The sequence below is a fragment of the Solanum pennellii genome, chromosome 3 (assembly GCF_001406875.1).
Source record: "Solanum pennellii chromosome 3, SPENNV200".
Classification (NCBI taxonomy): domain Eukaryota; kingdom Viridiplantae; phylum Streptophyta; class Magnoliopsida; order Solanales; family Solanaceae; genus Solanum; species Solanum pennellii.
The window spans coordinates 36794228-36805579 of record NC_028639.1 but is presented as its reverse complement, the minus strand read 5'-3'; the positions used below and the strand labels follow the sequence as shown (position 1 = coordinate 36805579).

The window sequence follows — 11352 nt, the reverse complement described above, 5'->3', positions numbered from 1 at the left end:
TATATATATATATATCCGAATTCATTTTGGAAAATGAGATTCTTAAAGTCTGTGACATTTTTTCTTCAATTTAAGTTACGTATGCACAATTGTTATAGTTATTTATACTTTATTGTCTTATTAAAAGTTCTACAAGCGCACATAAGTTAAACATCCCTTTCCTTACGTTAACGAATATTTTAATCTTTCACAACATATAATCGGGTTTATTTTTTATTGATAAATTACCAATAAATTACTAAGGAACATTTCAGCCATAGTTTACTTATTTTTAAGTAAAATAAAACAAATACCTTCTAAACGGGAGTTTGGAACCAAAATAATAATAATTTTTTTCAAAAATTTCACAAAGGCAACTCAATTAATTATGATATCAAAAGGGCAATTTTTTTAACAGTGTTAAAAATAGGTTTTCTGAAATAAGGGTCAAATACTCGTGAGCCTTAGGGCATCTCCAATCCTATCCTCCATTTTACTATCTAAATATAAAGTTTTTTATTTTTTCAGACAATCAACTCCAATCCAATTGTCTATTTTACTCTATAAAAAAGAATTTTTTCTCTCTCTCCTCAATATTATATTATTATTTCTATTTCATTTTTTCTTCTTTAATAATATAAATCATTTCTTCTTTTTGAAAATAATCACTTTATAATATACAATTTATTTAAAATTCATCATTTAATACAAAATTATATTTTATTCTAAAGAAATAAATTTGTAATTTTATATATAATACATATTAACGAACAATTCAAATAAAAGTGAAATTATTGATGACATATAATTGCATCATAAATATTGTATTATCATAACATTTATTTTAAACCTTATAAATACTTAACTTTCAAGACTGTTAATATAGTTCGTGTTTACTATAAATATTAAAATGTTGTGTGTGTTTTTATCTTGATATAAAATGCTAATTTTTTTCTTTAGACTCATAAGAAGCAAGAGAATAAAATATCAGAATAAAACACATAACATTTTAATATTTATAGTAAACACGAACTCTATTAATATTTTTAATATTTATAGTAAACACTATTTTGCAGTGTACTTTTTAAAAAAACAAAGAAAATACTTTTTTTTTGAACTCGTCCTCCTCTACCGATGGAGTTGGAAAGAAAGACCACAATCATTAAGGTCTGCCCAACTCAAAAAAATAATGAGGAATCTTAAAGTTTATATGTACTATACTAACTAATAGAAAGTTAATTAATTTATATTTTCTGTTTTAATTTATTTATTATATATTTTTAATTTATATTTAATAAATATCTCATTTTAATAACTTTTAAATTTCTAATTTTAAACATAAAAAATTTAAATTTATTTTTATATATTGTATATATATCATTAATTTACTTTTCAAAGTTTCAAAGAGTCTTTTTTTCTTAAATTTTGTAGTAAATCACACTACATCAAAATAGATCTTTAACGGCAATCAATTAACGATAATAACTCAATTATTCATGCTAAATATATATTTTTAGCGGTAATTCACACTTTTTGTTATATGTTCCTAAAACCTTTAATAACATTGAATCTAATGACACTTAACTGATGTCCTATAAATACTATAACATTCTTTATTAATATGTCTATTTATTACCGTTAAAATTTTTTTTATTAATATTGTCAAACCAACTCAAATAAAAGTGAAATGAACAGTCTAAAATGAAATGAAGAGTCTGTCGTGGAAGTGAGAGAGTATAATTGAAATCCAACTTTTTAAGTCTCCATTGTGTGCAGAAACAAGATATTTCTCCATCTCTCTCTCTCAGTAGCTTATAATGGCATATCAAAATGTTTCAGAATTGAAAAGCCAAAAAAGAAACAAATATGCTTTAGCTTGCTCTCTTTTAGCTTCCATGACATCGGTCTTATTAGGATATGGTAAGATATGTTTAATATTCAAAATATATGGTACGATCGATCTAGAGTGATTGAGTTCAAAATGACTAAAATATGGTTGATGTAGATACAGGAGTGATGAGCGGAGCAGTGATTTACATAAAAGAAGATTTTAAAATATCTGATGTTGCTATTGAATTCACAATCAACATATACTCTCTTGTAGGTGCTGCAATTGCTGGTAGAACATCAGATTGGATAGGTCGTCGACGAACTATTATTTTGGCATCTCTACTATTTTTCGTAGGAGCAATATTGATGGGAATTGGCACAAACTATTGGCTACTCATGTTTGGTAGGTTTATTGCTGGCATTGGTGTTGGATATGCTCTTATGATAGCTTCAGTTTACTCTTGTCGCGGATTTTGCACCTCTTTCCCTGAAGTTTTCATCAATGGAGGTATGGTATATCTATACCTCTACTTTTTTATCTTCTATCGTCATTACTAAATTATTTAACTTTTGGATAAGTTGCTCATTTTTCCAATCATCACAACCTCCTCTACTTTTTCCTTGTGTTAATTAAAGTCATGCATTTTTTTCATTTTATTTTATTCGTATAGTATACAATGATAGAGTTGAAAATATAGTGGTCTGTTTGGAAACCCATCTATAATTAGTCTAATAATAATGATAATATATATAATTACAAGTTTATTGTTTGATTGCACAAATGCAATCATAAGACTATATTAAATTTTAAAAATAAAAATGAATTATCTAAAATGAAAATTTTTATATTAGACAAATAACATTTTTATAAATGGTACTTTTCCTATCTCTAATTACTTGCCTATTTTTGAATTAGCACACTTACGAAGACCTCATTTGTTTTCATTAAAATTAAGAGATATGAATCTGAATACACATATGAATATCAAGATTTGCATTAAGATTTGGATGTTTTGAGATAAAAAGGCACGCTCAAAGCAGAGAAGCTATGATTTATTATTTGATAACTTATCAAATGAGTCTGAATGTTGTTAAGAGTTTCCTACAGATTGGATCAGACCCCTTAAGAGCTTTTTTAAAAAATTAAACAAATGAACTTAATAGGCTGAATTTGAATGATTAAGATTCAAACCTAAAACCAAACATACTTAATGGGCTGAATCTGAATGATTAAGATTCATATATCCATTAAGTGCAAACAAATGAAGCATAAGAAAACAATGCTTGATATAGTGAGTTTACCATTTTATCACTATTAATAATGAAATAAATGAACTAAAAATTTAAGATTTTCAAAAAGTTCTACGTTTCAAAGTAATTAATTGAGGATATAATAAATAATAATTTTTTTATCCTTTCTTAATTTGTCAAAGTGGAAAAGTAATTAAGAACAACCGAAAAAAGAAATTTTAACTATGCAAAAATTATAGGGCAAAAATCAAAATCATATTATGCCTAAACTCGCGTGAGTGGGTCTAAAAATTTTCCTTGTATACTAATCTTGCTCTCTAATATTTTTTTGATATATGAAGTTTCCCTAGTGTCACATTGTTCCTCACTTCATTTTCCAAAAATAAAATTAGCACTTTAAATGACTTTATGGAATATTCTTTTAACTTTCTTCAATACAATTTAACGTTCTAATTATATCCCAAAATTTAATTAATTAGTATATGCCTTATGTCATGCTTTATATTATATTAACATGTGAGTCTACCTAGGGGTAGGACTACTAAGATCGATGATGCCCTTGCTCTCAGTCTCAATTAAGTAAGAACGAGAATCCTTTTAGCTATTGCAACGGGTATAGACCTGTTCCCTCTGCTGCTTATCTAATGGACAACTTAAGATAGACCGTGGTAATCATTCTGTAATTGTAACGATCCAATTTTTTTTGAATAAATAGGTACTTAAGGTGATTTAATTATTAATTAAAAATCTGAAATTTTAAGGTCATAATAGTCCTTTCACGTATTAATTAAAATAAATCAGATTTGTATTAATCTAATTTAAATCCTATTTGACTAAGTCTTGAATTTAGTCTCCTAATCCTAATAACACACACTCTCTCTCTCTCACGTTCTCCATATCTCTCTCTCTCGTTTGTTTTTGCCAAAAATAATTTCAAGAACTGAAAATACATCAAGAGTTATTCACACTTGAAGAACTCACAAAAATTTTTAAGTAAAAGACAAAGTAATCAAAACGTCAAGGCTAAGAAAGGTTCGTCGAGTGAGGTGTACGTTGAAGTAAATTTGGCGTGGGTTGGAGGAGTTTCCGTGCAGCAACATCAGCGTTTGAACATCGATTAAGGTATGAGTTTTTTCTCTCTTGGCTCCTTTCCCAAGAGGCCCCTTACGATTCAAAGTATTCACCTCGAAACTAAGGTTGTTCCCCGTTGGATGTCCCTGTCACTAGCTCCCTATGATCTTAGGTTGGGTATTCTTGTTGGTAGAATTTAGGAATACTTATTTGTGGTGATGATCTCATTTCGAGTATGTGTCCATGACTGTATATTTATATTTTGTGTCTTTTGGGAATATGAAAGTAAATATGTATGTATTTGTGCAAGATTGTGATCATGACTTTGAGTTTTTCTTTAGCATGTTAATAGTATAGAGATTATCGTGTTTTATGTGCAATTAAAGGCTCTTAAAAATCGTGATATTCACATGGTTGAATGCTAGAAATTCTAGTTAAAACAAATGATCAAATCATCCCTCTAAACTTGCCTTAAGAACCTTAACGAATGTATAAGAAACAAATGCTAAATTTATTCGTTGTAATGATGCACAAAATTGTGGAGTAATTTTCCAAAATCTGGAGATAAGTTGTAGATGAATTCTGGAAATTTTAAACAAAAAAAATAAAATAAAAATAGGCGAGGTCTGCGGGGATGGAACCCGAGACCTCACCAAATTAAGCCTTAATAAATAAATAAAAAAAAAGAAAGTGTTAGGCGGGACTCGAACTGGGCACTGACCAGCGAGTTTCGCCTCAGCGAAAAAGAAAAAAAAATGTTGCTGGGGGCGGGGATCGAACCCACGACCTCCCAGTTCGCGAAAAGAAAATAATAATAAAAAAGAGATGCGAGGCGTGGGGATCGAACCCACGAACTCAGCGCTGAAGGGGGGAGGGGGCGAAATATTAAGGAAATAAAGTGAGGCTGTGGGGATTCGATCCCACAACCTCACTGCCACTCGCTCCTTTTTTAAAAAAGATACAGGGGCTGTGGGGGTTCGAACCCACCACCTCACAGCCTCCTCCACTTCAGCGAAAATTAAAAGAAAATTAGGGGGCTGTGGGGGTTCGAACCCATAACCTCCCTATTGTAGCAAATTTAATTCTAAAACTCAAAAGGGTTGCTGGGGCTCGAACCCCCAACCTTTCGGTTAACTAATAGTAAAATTAAAATAGAAAATTTATCCCTTCATGTAAATATTGAGATTTAAATTAGAATTCTAATTTAAATCTCAATATTTACATGAAAGAATGAATTTTCTATTTTAATTAGAATTCTAAATTAAATCTCAATATTTACATGAAAGAATGAATTTTCTATTTTAATTAGAATTCTAAATTAAATCTCAATATTTACATGAAAGAATGAATTTTCTATTTTAATTAGAATTCTAAATTAAATCTCAATATTTACATGAAAGAATGAATTTTCTATTTTAATTAGAATTCTAAATTAAATCTCAATATTTACATGAAAGAATGAATTTTCTATTTTAATTAGAATTCTAAATTAAATCTCAATATTTACATGAAAGAATGAATTTTCTATTTTAATTAGAATTCTAAATTAAATCTCAATATTTACATGAAAGAATGAATTTTCTATTTTAATTAGAATTCTAAATTAAATCTCAATATTTACATGAAAGAATGAATTTTCTATTTTAATTAGAATTCTAAATTAAATCTCAATATTTACATGAAAGAATGAATTTTCTATTTTAATTAGAATTCTAAATTAAATCTCAATATTTACATGAAAGAATGAATTTTCTATTTTAATTAGAATTCTAAATTAAATCTCAATATTTACATGAAAGAATGAATTTTCTATTTTAATTAGAATTCTAAATTAAATCTCAATATTTACATGAAAGAATGAATTTTCTATTTTAATTAGAATTCTAAATTAAATCTCAATATTTACATGAAAGAATGAATTTTCTATTTTAATTAGAATTCTAAATTAAATCTCAATATTTACATGAAAGAATGAATTTTCTATTTTAATTAGAATTCTAAATTAAATCTCAATATTTACATGAAAGAATGAATTTTCTATTTTAATTAGAATTCTAAATTAAATCTCAATATTTACATGAAAGAATGAATTTTCTATTTTAATTAGAATTCTAAATTAAATCTCAATATTTACATGAAAGAATGAATTTTCTATTTTAATTAGAATTCTAAATTAAATCTCAATATTTACATGAAAGAATGAATTTTCTATTTTAATTAGAATTCTAAATTAAATCTCAATATTTACATGAAAGAATGAATTTTCTATTTTAATTAGAATTCTAAATTAAATCTCAATATTTACATGAAAGAATGAATTTTCTATTTTAATTAGAATTCTAAATTAAATCTCAATATTTACATGAAAGAATGAATTTTCTATTTTAATTAGAATTCTAAATTAAATCTCAATATTTACATGAAAGAATGAATTTTCTATTTTAATTAGAATTCTAAATTAAATCTCAATATTTACATGAAAGAATGAATTTTCTATTTTAATTAGAATTCTAAATTAAATCTCAATATTTACATGAAAGAATGAATTTTCTATTTTAATTAGAATTCTAAATTAAATCTCAATATTTACATGAAAGAATGAATTTTCTATTTTAATTAGAATTCTAAATTAAATCTCAATATTTACATGAAAGAATGAATTTTCTATTTTAATTAGAATTCTAAATTAAATCTCAATATTTACATGAAAGAATGAATTTTCTATTTTAATTAGAATTCTAAATTAAATCTCAATATTTACATGAAAGAATGAATTTTCTATTTTAATTAGAATTCTAAATTAAATCTCAATATTTACATGAAAGAATGAATTTTCTATTTTAATTAGAATTCTAAATTAAATCTCAATATTTACATGAAAGAATGAATTTTCTATTTTAATTAGAATTCTAAATTAAATCTCAATATTTACATGAAAGAATGAATTTTCTATTTTAATTAGAATTCTAAATTAAATCTCAATATTTACATGAAAGAATGAATTTTCTATTTTAATTAGAATTCTAAATTAAATCTCAATATTTACATGAAAGAATGAATTTTCTATTTTAATTAGAATTCTAAATTAAATCTCAATATTTACATGAAAGAATGAATTTTCTATTTTAATTAGAATTCTAAATTAAATCTCAATATTTACATGAAAGAATGAATTTTCTATTTTAATTAGAATTCTAAATTAAATCTCAATATTTACATGAAAGAATGAATTTTCTATTTTAATTAGAATTCTAAATTAAATCTCAATATTTACATGAAAGAATGAATTTTCTATTTTAATTAGAATTCTAAATTAAATCTCAATATTTACATGAAAGAATGAATTTTCTATTTTAATTAGAATTCTAATTAAAATAGAAAATTAATTATTTCATGAAAATGATGAGATTTAATTTAGAGTTCTAATGTCATGAATATTAGAAATAAATCAATGAAAAATATAAATGATATCCAAGTGATTCAAGATTTGGGTTCCCGTGCCCAAACCTCTGTATTGATACATAAGTCATACGTGAGTAAAATATTTAAGAATAATGCCATCTACTTAAATCAAGATCTTTGCATGTATACAAGATACATAAGTCTTGTAATACATAATCTTAGGAAAGTAAGAATCACTTAGCGAACTATGAATGAAGCCCCATGACTTGTATGTATAGACACATAAGTCTAACATAAGTTCAAAAATAAGTGAACCTAAGATATACGTAATGAAATGATGAATCTTAGGAGGGTTAAGTACGAGTGTAAGATACACTAAATGGCCAAGTTCATTGTTATATGATGAGATGAACTATTGAAAAAAAGAAATGAACATTCACGTAATAAGAGGTGAGTAACTATGAAAAACAAAGGTGCTAATAATGAAATATGTGGTGACAATCATGATGTGAGGCTAATGTATATGATGAGAGCAATCTCAAATGAGCCTAAGTAAATGTTACCGATACGTACTCACCAATGAGAGTGTAAGATAATGAAGAGACCAGTCTCTATGAATACTCTAATGAAAATATTGAGTTTAAAACACTTAATACTAATGATGAGATGAGAAATTGTTATTGAGCTATGATGTCCTCATACTAGAAGTCAGCTTCCATGATGTATGAGTTGATTGTAATGGAACTTTATACTGAGTACCGATAGGCTAGCTATGAGCGGTGATGCCTTCTTTCGGGAAGGGCGAGGGTTCACGTAACTCTCATGAGATGAGACTGTCCGGCTTGCCGGGTATGGGTCTCCATACATCTCTTAGTCTTTGAACCTATACTGCCAATATAGGGATCTGATGGGGTTAAATTTCCATATACGCTAGCATGTTATTGAGTCACTTTGGCCGGTGATTCCACCTCTTTTCGGTGTGGGGGAGACACTCGATTTTATGATGCTCACATGATCTATGTCGGTTAAAGTTAAAGTTTCTAATGAATAAATGAGGCCAGCCTCAAATGAATCATATAAAGAAATGAATGATACCGAAGGTGTTAGGATAGGATAATCAAGAGGTGAACTAGATTCAGTTAATGACATTAGGTTAATCCTGATCATTGCACAGCAAGCCCGATGAAAGTCTTAAACTACATCCTAGGTATAACTGGTGTTCACACTGGCCTATGAATGAACTGAATGAGGTACGTATGAATGAATGAAGCAGACTCTGTGTTTGCTAAAGAAGGCTACCTATTTGAGGTCTCATATGTTGAGCCCTCATTTTGAAAAGTCTTAAGGTCAAGTCCATGATAAAAAGGTCTTATGGCATATGAATGAATAATATGAAAGAAGCTATGTGTTATATGTTATGTGCTATATGAAGATATTATGTGTTGTGTGCCATACGATAATTATCATGATGCATGTCACTCTCATGGCATAATTTTCCCAATCTCAATTTGGCAAGTCCTCTGACTTGACTCCGAAAAATTATGTCGTTAGAAAGAGCTATTCTTTCTCATGCATGTCCCTGGTGTGTGCTTGCATACACCCATACTTAGTACAAGTGTGTACTAATTCCATACAAACATCTACTTTTAGGTGCATGCACAGGTGGACGGTAGAGCTACAGGTTCGTTGTTGCAGCTATCCGGACGTCAGCATTCATCCGGAGTTTGGTAGGTCCTCACGCTTTCGAGGATGCTACTGTGTTACATTCTAGCGTAGTTTTAGAGTTGAGCTAGTGGAGCATGTTCCACTAGCGTTTCTTTCCTGTTTTGGTTCAGACTTTGTATTGGTGCTATTTTGTCCGATATACAATTAATAGTTAATGAATTATTTCTTTCAGTTGCTTATCTCTTAAATGTTAGATGGTTGATGATGAACGATCACGAAATATAAAAAATATATTTAGCAAATATATTTAAAAATAAAAAATTTCAAATTTTTTGCTAAAATTAACCTATGTAAAGTAAGAATGACGTAAGTAGGCTTGTTTGCGACCTCTGAGAGATCAACGACGCCGGTCTCGTCTGGGGTCTAGATTCCAGTCGTGACAAAGTTGGTATCATAGCACTAGGTTAAATTCCGAGAATAATGAGTTCACATCAACCACATTGAGTAGTTTCTAAGTCATGGTAGTGAATCGCACCACTATCCTGGATTAGAGACTGCATGATGCGTAGGAAAAATTTACCTTCTTCTGATCTTATCGGCATTTTCCTAATGTATGAATTCTTGGTGTTATGAACGTGTCTAACATCAATCCTTGTTGTTTTCAGAGAATGAACACTTGGAGAACTAAGGGTCTGAGGACGGGAGGAGCAGCAGCTAGGGGTAATCAGAATCCACCCCAGGCTCCAGCTGAAGGAGTGGCCATGCTAGTTAACACAACTGGGTTGAGTGATGCTGAGGTGAGGACATCTCTAGCCCAGATGGCACAGGCCATCACGATGCAGGCTCAGGCTATGACTGCCCAAGTCAATCGGCATGATGTTCAGAGGGAGAACCCACCGTTTCGCAGCATGGCTGACAGACTGCGAGATTTCACGAGGATGAATCCTCCTATATTCACAAGGGCTAAGACTTCAGAGGATCCTCAGGAGTTTATAGACGAGGTGCATAAGATCCTGGTGGCCTTGGGGGCCACTGATATTGAGAAGACTGAGCTGACTTCCTACCAGCTCAAGGATGTTGCACAGACTTGGTGCAAGATGTGGCAAGATAGCCGTGTCCTAGGTGGAGTGCCAGTCACATGGGAAGCTGTTCAAGACAACATTTCTGGAGAGATTCTTCCCAGAGAGATGAGGGAGGCCAAGGTTGAGAGTTCATCAACCTTAAACAAGGATCTATGACGGTCAGGGAGTATTCCCTAAAGTTTGTGAAACTATCAAGGTATGCCACTTCTCTTGTGTCTAACAGCAGAGACGAGATGAGTAGATTCTTGACAGGAATTGCTGAGGATCTCGAAGAGGAGTGTAGGGAAGCTATGCTGCATGACAACATGGACCTTTCCAGGCTTATGGTCCATGTCCAGCAACATCAGCGTTTGAACATCGATTAAGGTATGCGTTTCTTCTCTCTTGGCTCCTTTCCCAAGAGGCCCCTTACGATTCAAACTATTCACCTCGAAACTAAGGTTGTTCCCTGTTGCATGTCCCTGTCACTAGCTCCCTATGATCTTAGGTTGGGTATTCTTGTTGGTAGAATTTAGGGATACTTATTTGTGGTGATGATCTCGTTTCGAGTATGTGTCCATGACTATGTATTTATATTTTGTGTCTTTTGGGAATATGAAAGTAATATGTATGTATTTGTGCAAGATTGTGATCATGACTTTGTGTTTTTCTTTAGCATGTTAATAGTATAGAGATTATCGTGTTTTATGTGCAATTAAAGGCTCTTAAAAATCGTGATATTCACATGGTTGAATGCTAGAAATTCTAGTTAAAACAAATGATCAAATCATCCCTCTAAACTTGCCTTAAGAACCTTAACGAATGTGTAAGAAACAAATGCTAAATTTATTCGTTGAAATGATGCACAAAATTGTGGAGTAATTTTCCAGAATCTGGAGATAAGTTGTAGATGAATTCTGGAAATTTTAAACAAAAAAAATAAAATAAAAATAGGCGAGGTCTGCGGGGATCGAATCCGAGACCTCACCAAATTAAGCCTTAATAAATAAAAAAAAAAAAAGAAAGTGTTAGGCGGGACTCGAACTGGGCACTGACCAGCGAGTTTCGCCTCAGCGAAAAAGAAAAAAAAATG

The 11352-nt window shown here is 29.9% G+C and overlaps 1 pseudogene; it reads left to right on the top strand.

Annotated features, from left to right (window-relative positions):
• Positions 1–1774: 1774 nt before the first annotated feature.
• The window catches only part of LOC107013349, a 13648-nt pseudogene continuing 4070 nt past the window's right edge, over positions 1775–11352 (top strand).